This window comes from Cornus florida, unplaced genomic scaffold (assembly GCF_030987335.1).
Source record: "Cornus florida cultivar Cherokee Brave unplaced genomic scaffold, ASM3098733v1 CherokeeBrave_3.0.0_Hap2_Chr06, whole genome shotgun sequence".
In the NCBI taxonomy this organism is placed as follows: Eukaryota; Viridiplantae; Streptophyta; class Magnoliopsida; order Cornales; family Cornaceae; genus Cornus; species Cornus florida.
The window spans coordinates 40,559,870-40,568,312 of record NW_026775576.1 but is presented as its reverse complement, the minus strand read 5'-3'; the positions used below and the strand labels follow the sequence as shown (position 1 = coordinate 40,568,312).

The 8,443-nt window shown below is 39.1% G+C and overlaps 1 pseudogene; it reads right to left on the bottom strand.

Annotated features, from left to right (window-relative positions):
• Nucleotides 1–1,587: 1,587 nt before the first annotated feature.
• On the bottom strand, nt 1,588–1,685 carry LOC132315425 (small nucleolar RNA R71; annotated as a pseudogene).
• Nucleotides 1,686–8,443: the final 6,758 nt, after the last annotated feature.

Below are 8,443 nucleotides of genomic sequence, written 5' to 3'. Positions count from 1 at the left end.
TGTATTCCCCTCATTAATTATGAATTGAGTGTAGAGAAAGGTGATGCTTAGTGGTAATCTCTAAGTCCCAAGATCTCTCTCTCCTGTTTTCTCTATCCTTTTAATTACTTGTTTTATATTGATCTTGTTTAATCTTAATTGTAGTTTAATCAACCAAACAACCTACCTTTGATCACTCGACCTACTAACCCTAAGCATTGTTTCCATTATTAGTAGCCCTTCAATCCCTTGGGACGATCCCTACTAACCCTTGCTATATTTTTAGTTAATGGTAGTAGTGGCATTTATAAATGTAAAACTTGGCTACATTGCACATTCACTATCTTTTGCACATCTTTAAGCATTGGTGCGGCGACACACCAAGTTTTTGGCGCCGTTGCCGGGGATTTAATTTGCAACGCCGTGTTTTGGAAACAATTAGGGATTAGTACTCTTTTGATCGTGTCTTTTCTTTATTTTATTTTTGGTTACTTATTGTGTTTGTTCTTATTTGGCTAGGTGAAATTCAGCAAGGAGGTTGATCAAAGGAGAATTCAAAGCAAGTAGCTAAGGTAAGCATAAAAAGGGCTAAAAAAAATCTAAAAAAATGCAAAACATAGCAAAGCTTGGAAGTTGAAAATGAATTGAAGTTGCTTAAGGACCCTTTGTGAGATCTTTCTAACTTAAGGTCTAGTTAAATCGTCAGCCCACGTGGAGGCTAGTTTTTCATTTCTTAGTTAAATTGTGAGCCCGCGTGGAGGCAATTTACTTTTCTTTGCATGTTGTTTAAGCATGGGAGTATGGGATCATTGTATGTGGAGATTTGTTGATTGATTTGTTGTGGGGGCAAAGTGATTGTTACTTGCTTGTTATTTGTTTTGCTAGTGTATTCATGGTCGTAGGTCATTGAATCCTACTCTTGTCCCTCCTAATTTGCATCTTGAATCGGTTATTCATAATCCTAGGGGAAAAGGTAGTTCTCATCACTCCATTTCACCAATGGAGGATTTGAATGACGACCATGTAGAGGACCTTGGTCTCATAGACTAACAAGGTAACCTCCACCCTAATGTGCATCATGAAAATTTTCAAGTGCCATTAAGCATGCCTAAACCATTCATTCACCCACAACAACAAGGCCCAATTCCATTGGGAATTCCTAGGCCAATATTTGTTCCACAACCTCCCACAGTTCAAGCTAATCAAGGTATTCGTTTAGCACCACCAATTGTGAATCCTTCCATTGCATTAAGAGACCATTATGTGCCAAATAAATACAATGCACCCACTTGCATTCAATTGCCCCCATTTAGAGCACATCACTATGAAATTAAACCCCAAACTATTCAAATGCTTCCAAACTATCATAGACTTCTTAGTGAAGAACCTTATAAGCATTTGTATGAGTTTCTTGAAGTGTGTTCCACCGTGAAATACACGGACATGCCGGAAGAAGTGTTAAGGCTTAAACTTTTTTCCTTTTACCTTTAAAGACAAGGCAAAATATTGGTTCAACAATCTTAGGCCTTTTTCGATAACTTCTTGGGGGAAAATGCAACAAGAGTTCTTGAAAAAGTACTATCCGGTTTCGAAGACCAATGCCATGAGAACTTCAATTAGAGAATTTTCTCAAGGGGATGGGGAAATGTTTCATGAGGCATGGGAAAGATTTAATGATTTGCTTAGAAAGTGCCTCATCATGACATACCTAAGTGGTAACTAGTTTAATATTTCTTTGAAAGTTTACCGGATAATCACAAGGGTATGGTTGATGCATCCATGGGTGGTTCTTATCTTGACAAGCATTAAAATGATGTATAGAAATTGTATGAAAGCATGAGTGAGAATTCAATGCATAGGTCCTTATCTTCTAAAAATGGTATAAACCTAGGTGGAAGGAAGAATGTCGGCTTATATCAAGTTGACAACTCCAATGACATAGCCGCCGAGATGAAATCCTTGTCTCAAAGGTTTGATCAATTTTTGATCAACCAAAATTCGACAAATCATTCTAATTGTCTCCATGGACATGTGCAAAGTGAACCCCACGAGCAAGTCAATGCTACATTTGTTAATCAAGGGAATAATCCCTATGGCACTCATTACAATTCAAGTTGGAGGAACCATCCAAACTTTTCTTAGAAAAGCCAAGGGGAAGGCTCAAACCCTCCCCAAAGTGGTTTTCAAGGGAAGTATGTTCCGCCACCAATGCAAGGCCAAGGTTCTTAAGGTTTTAAATCATCATCATTTCAATCACATGGTAATCAATTTTCTAATTCTCATTTTCCTAATCAATCATCATATTCCCAAGGAAACTTTAGGAGTCCCACCTTTGAAGAGAAAGTTTTGACCGCTCTAGGCACTCTAGAAGCGAACACTCAATTGCTTCATTCTCATTCTCAATCCATTGCTAAGCTAGAAACCCAAGTAGGGCAAATAACTAGTACCTTAAATGTTAAAGAGAAGGGGAAGATGCCTTTAAATGCCCCACCAAAGCAACAATGTGTTGTAGAGACTCATTCCTCATCGGAAGGGGCACACAATTGAGCATATCAATGCGGTGACAACTTTGAGAAGTGGGAAGATAGTGGACAACAAAGTAGGTGTGTCCAATGAAGAGATTGAACCGGTGAAACCAAAAGTTGACACCCGTCCTATTTCTTGTCATATTCCTTCTTTATTGCATATGTATGATCATTCAAATGAGAAAGTGTTAGAAAGTGATTTGAAAAGTGAGTCCAAAATTGATTTGAAGGAAGAATTGAACAAAGCTTTGAAAAAGGATTTGAAAAATTCTTGTGTTGAAGACTCTTCAAAGAAAATTTTTGAAAAAGCTTTTAAGCTAAGAGCTCCATTTCCAGATGCCTTGAAAGGATCCATTTATCTTGATAAACAAAAGACCAAGACCAATGAAATCATTGAAATATTTAGGCAAGTGAAGATTAATCTTCCACTCTTAGATGCAATTAAGCAAATTCCGGCTTATGCCAAGTTCTTAAAAGATCTTTGCACCCAAAAGAGGAAGAACAAGAGCCAAACACCTAGGAAAGTGGTCTTAACCGAGCAAGGAATCTTACAACATAACATTCTCCCAAAGTTTAAGGACCCCGGTTCACCTACTACTCCTTCCATCATTGGTGATCATGTCATTAATTGGGCTCTTCTAGACTTAGGAACAAGTGTTAATCTTCTTCCATACTCGGTATATGTCAAATTGGGCTTAGGAGACTTGAAACCGACGTCGGTGGTTTTACAACTTGCCGACCAATCCATAAAAAACCCTAGGGGTATCATTGAGGACGTCTTGATTAAAATTGATAAATTCTTCTTCCCGGTTGATTTCGTTGTCATTGACATGGAACCGGTTCCAAATCCCAAGAGCCAAATTCCCGTTATCCTTGGCCGTCCTTTCTTGGCAACCTCAAATGCCAACATCAATTATAGGACGGGGTTAATGAAAATTTCATTTGGGCATATGAAAGTGAAGTTAAATATCTTCAATCCGACCCCAAATTCATTTGACAAGTATAAAGAAGTAAATTTTGTAGAAAAATGTCTAGACAATGATTGTGAAAGAATGGAGTCTTTGCTTGAAACCAAAACTTTAAAAAGTTTATCTTTAACCTTGAATTCAAAAAATGATGTTTCAAAATCGTGTTTTAAAAGGGCATGGAAGCCCAAAGATCACATTGACAAAGGACTAACAAATTCCTTTGAACCTAATCCAACAAGTTCTTTAGGGAACCGTTTGTTGGATGGAATTCAAAGTACTTATCACCCCGACAAGGAGGGGATGCATTACAAGATGTTTAATCCGGGCTAAAAGAGCCCAACATCTTGCTAGAGATGTTAAAGACTAGTAAATGCTTCGTAGGGTTTACAATCCTATTCCTCCCTTATCTCTATCTTATCTTTCATTTCTTGCGTCGTCTAGATATGTTTTGGAAATTATACACATGGCTAGGATTTTGATTGAGTATGCATGCACTTTCATTCTGAAAATAGGCATTTTGTCCCTATTCGATCGATCTCAAAAGAAGTTCGATCGATCGAACACTCATCCCTACATACAATCATTATTTTGTTCCATCGATCTGAAAATTCTTGCATAAATCAGCCCTCTGTGTATCATTCAAAAATTTCTTTCGATCGATCTGAGTACTCCAAGATCGATCGAAATTGCCCTTGGATCGATCTTCACTCCACACTTAGAAAATTTTTAAGATCCATGAAAAAAAGGCCTCTCTGTGTATCGTTCGAACTTCTCTATAGGTTTCCACCTGTTCGATCGATCGAAGTACCTTTTCGATTGATCTTACCTTGATCGATCTGTGCCCCTTGTTGACCTGGATTTTGACTTTGATTGCATTTTTGTTTTTATTGTCACTTTTATTTTATTTGATTTTATTTTATCTTATCTTCAAAAAAAAAAAAAAAAAAAATTTGTATTTTACGTTATTTTTCCAAAAATCTAAAAAAATGTTTTGAATTTGAATTCCTACTTTTTGATTTGTAAATATTCAAATATAAAAAGAAAATCAAAAAAATCAAAAAATCAAAAAATCAAAATAATTTGTCGTTTAGTGAACCGAGATTGATCTCAACATTTTCAAGATCGATCTATTTTCGATTGATCGTAAATTTTCCCTAATCAATCGAACTTATCGGGAATTGCCTTTAAAAACAAAACCTTAGGGTCATTAGATCGATTCACAGATCGATCTAAAAACCCTCTCATCCCTCACCGCTACAAACCACACCTCTTCCATCTCCGGCGACCTTCCCGAGGCTTGAATCTCTCTCCCTCATCTCAGATCCATCTCTCTCATTCGCACCACTTCTCTCTCTCGAATTTGGTAAGTTTCACATCGTCTTTTAAGTTTTAACCTTCAATCCTCATAAATCTAAGCTTTATATGTTAGATCTAGGGTTGCCGTGCCTGATACTTGCCATATTTGAAGTTTCTATGATTGTGTATATATGTGTATATATATATGTATATAGTTTTGTATATATTTCATTTTTAAATCAATTTTTGAGGGTTACGGGCCAAACACGTGACCCATATTGTGTTATTGATGTGTGAGAGGGCCCCACAAGCTTGCTTGGATGCCCTCGTGCCACAAATGTCACAAATCTGTGACTGTTCGAATTGGCCCTAGCAGTTTAATCGATCAAAGTTTTCTTCGATCGATCACACAAGATCGATCGAACTTATCTCAGATCGATCTTACTGAGATCGATCTCACATTTTTTGTGATCGATCGAACTTCACAGACTTGCATCCCACACTTCACACACTCTCTTATGTGATTCCATGCTATCTCATACATACCCAATGCCTGTGTTTTCCACATTGGATGCATTCCATACTTATATTGTTTAGCATGCTTCACTAAATGTCACTGTTTATTTAGCCCCATCATCATTGCATAGATTCATGATTTTGTGTTGTTTATCTTATTTGACATGCATGTTTTTATATACTGTGCTTCAATTCTTAATGCCAATACTAACTTATATTGCAAGTGTTTTTCTTTCTGTTTTGCAGGCCATAGCTATGGTTAAGACTGTTGCCCGTGGACATTATCATCGCCGAGTTAGGGCTAGATTAGAGGAGCCAGGTGAGCCCTCTCATGTTCGGGAGTAGCCCGAGCATCAGGCAGGACCATCTCAGGTCCTGGATCCTGAGCAGCTGGAGGATTATACAGAGGCCGATCCAGCTCAGTCCTCATCAGAAAATAGACTATAGTCTTCTGCTTCTGCATCTTCATCATCTCATGATGAGGCTGAGCAAACACCATTACCTTCTTCATCTTCGCCTCATACATAGCCAGACTAGGCCTTAGACAGACCTCTGCCAAGATACTCATGCCTTACAGTGGCGCATGAGTCAGTTTTTGACATCTCTTTCTTCTCCCAGTATATCCTGACCCGGGCAGCCTACGAGGACATTGACCGCAAGGGCATTTTAGCCATTCTAGCCCCGGTCACTTACCCAGTTTACCCGAGGCTTGTTCAGATGTTCTTCCAGAACCTCCGACCTGCCCCGAGTAATCTGGCGGAGCTGCGCACTACAGTGGATGGCCATCCTATCCACATTACTGTGGAAACTCTGGCCCGATCCTGCCGATGCCCGCATGCCTCCTAAGCTTGAGCTCAATTATCCCATTTTGGAGAGGAGGCCTTCTTATACATTTATGGCTGAGGCACTTACAGGCCATTATAGTGAGGATGACATATTTGCTACTCGCACCTATCTGCCCAATGACCTGTGGTTCTTTGATTCAGTCCTGTACCGAAATGTTCTTATGGCCGGCCACAAGATCCAGAGGCGCGGCGATTATTTGAAAGCCTTGTATGCCTTCTACATAGGGTGCTGGGTTTCTATTCCAGCCTTCTACTGGACTGTGATGATGAAGCTCTATGAGGTCTATATCAGCAAAGCCAAGCCCAAGCGGGCTAAGTATCTTCCATTTGGCTATCTGATCACTCAGATCCTCCGAGATCAACACTATCCATTTCATCCCGATGAGTGCTCAGAGACAGGAGGTTGCCATTTTGGCAAGAAGGACTGGAATAAGAGCTACAATGCTCTTATTAAGAGTCTTCTAGAGGACGCATTGATAGTAGCAGAGGAGGCAGAGGAGGAGGAGATGGCAACAGCAGCAGCAGCCGCAGCAGCAGTAGGAGAGGCAGATGCACCAGCAGTAGATGATCCAGCAGTCGATCCGGCTACAGTTCATATGGATATAGACTTGGAGCAGTATCCTGCAGAGGGTCTATAGCATCACTCTCCAGCAGGGTCGCCAGTTCATTCTCCGGAGCACGCTCAGGATATACCATAGTTTCCTGATCTAGTCATACCTGAGGCTCCAATATAGACACCTGGCTTTGGAGAGCGCCTCCAGGCTTTGGAGGATGCCATAGTCTCTATCTGCGCAGACACTGTCTCTATCAGAGCTGACATTTCTTCCCTGTGTACAGATGTTATGACTGCACTGCGAGACATATCCCGAGATATCCGTAGAGTGTACCCTGCTCGTCCTACCTTCTCAGCATGATCTTCACATCTCTCTATTACCTATTTTACATATCTGTGATATTTGCTATTTTTGCTACTGTTGTGATATTTTTACGCCCAGTCTGTTGGCCTAGACATTCTGATGTACATTATTTTTACAATATTTTTTATCTTTTGCTATACATGCTATATTTTGCTATCTTCCAGATGTCATACCTTGTATTGATATATCTGTATTTGATTGACTCCATCAGGTGCATCCCAATGATTTCAGTGAAAGAGAGTGCTGCCCAAATTTTTAGGTCCACCCTTTTTCCTCTCTCTCTTTACTTCAATTTCTTATCCCATTTACACTTGCATGTCCACTGTGCACTGTTATTATTCTTCTTTATTATCTAATGAGCTTTTATTCAGTGCTATCTTTTCAAGACCACAGTTAATCCCAAGTTTGGGGGGGGGGGGGGGGTTATACCACCCACTTTGGATACTTGTGTCTTGGCCATTCTTTGCTATAGCTACACTGGTATACTCTTTCCTTTGTTCTCTTTGCACATTGAGGACATTGTGCCATTTAAGTTGGGGGGGGGGAAATGGTGTTAATTGTAGTATTTGCTTTCAATTCAAAATATTAAGCATGACTTGTGTATTTGAGGGATTGTCTACGATTAGTCCATAACTAGCTATGACTTTGATCTTTTGAGGACTATATTGCTTAAAATTTAAAAATTGCTTGACTTGAGAGTCCAATACTCCTTGTATGCCTTGTGAATGTCATTTAGGAGTAAATTTTTTCAAAAGATTGATATCATGCTTGCACTTGTAGTCCACATCATCCTGATTTTGTGATTGTTTTGAGATTCACTATAGGATTCTTTACTAGCATAAGCATACACTAGCATTCATTTATAGGGTACATGCTTTGTTGATTGTTGAATTAGTTATATCCCAATTGGGCAAGTAGTGTATTGAAAGCTTTCATCTTGATAAAAGTGGATAACAAATCCTTTTCATTGAATAGCCAGGATTCTAGCCTCATCAAGCACTGAATTTTTCGCACCAAAAGGTGGAGGGCCTAAACTCTAGGTTAATAATTCAAAAAAAAAAAAAAAAAAAAAAAAGTTGTTGCAAAAACAATAAAAAAGTGAGGACTTCTCCCAAAAGGTGAGAAATGGGAAATGATTAGATAGAGGTTGTTTGGATTTGTAGTCTAGTTGATTGGGCTTGTAAGTCCATAGGGGTGTTTGAACGCCTAATGCCCTAAAACCGTCCGGTTTGGGAGTCATTGACCTAACCCTCGACCTCATGAATCGCTATAAAGCTTAATAGATCAACACATTGCACCATACTTCCATCTTTGATCCTCTAAAAAAAAAAATCGAGTAAAAAGACTAAACGCACCTAGATCAATAAAACTTTAATAAAAGGTCCACTCTTTGTTTT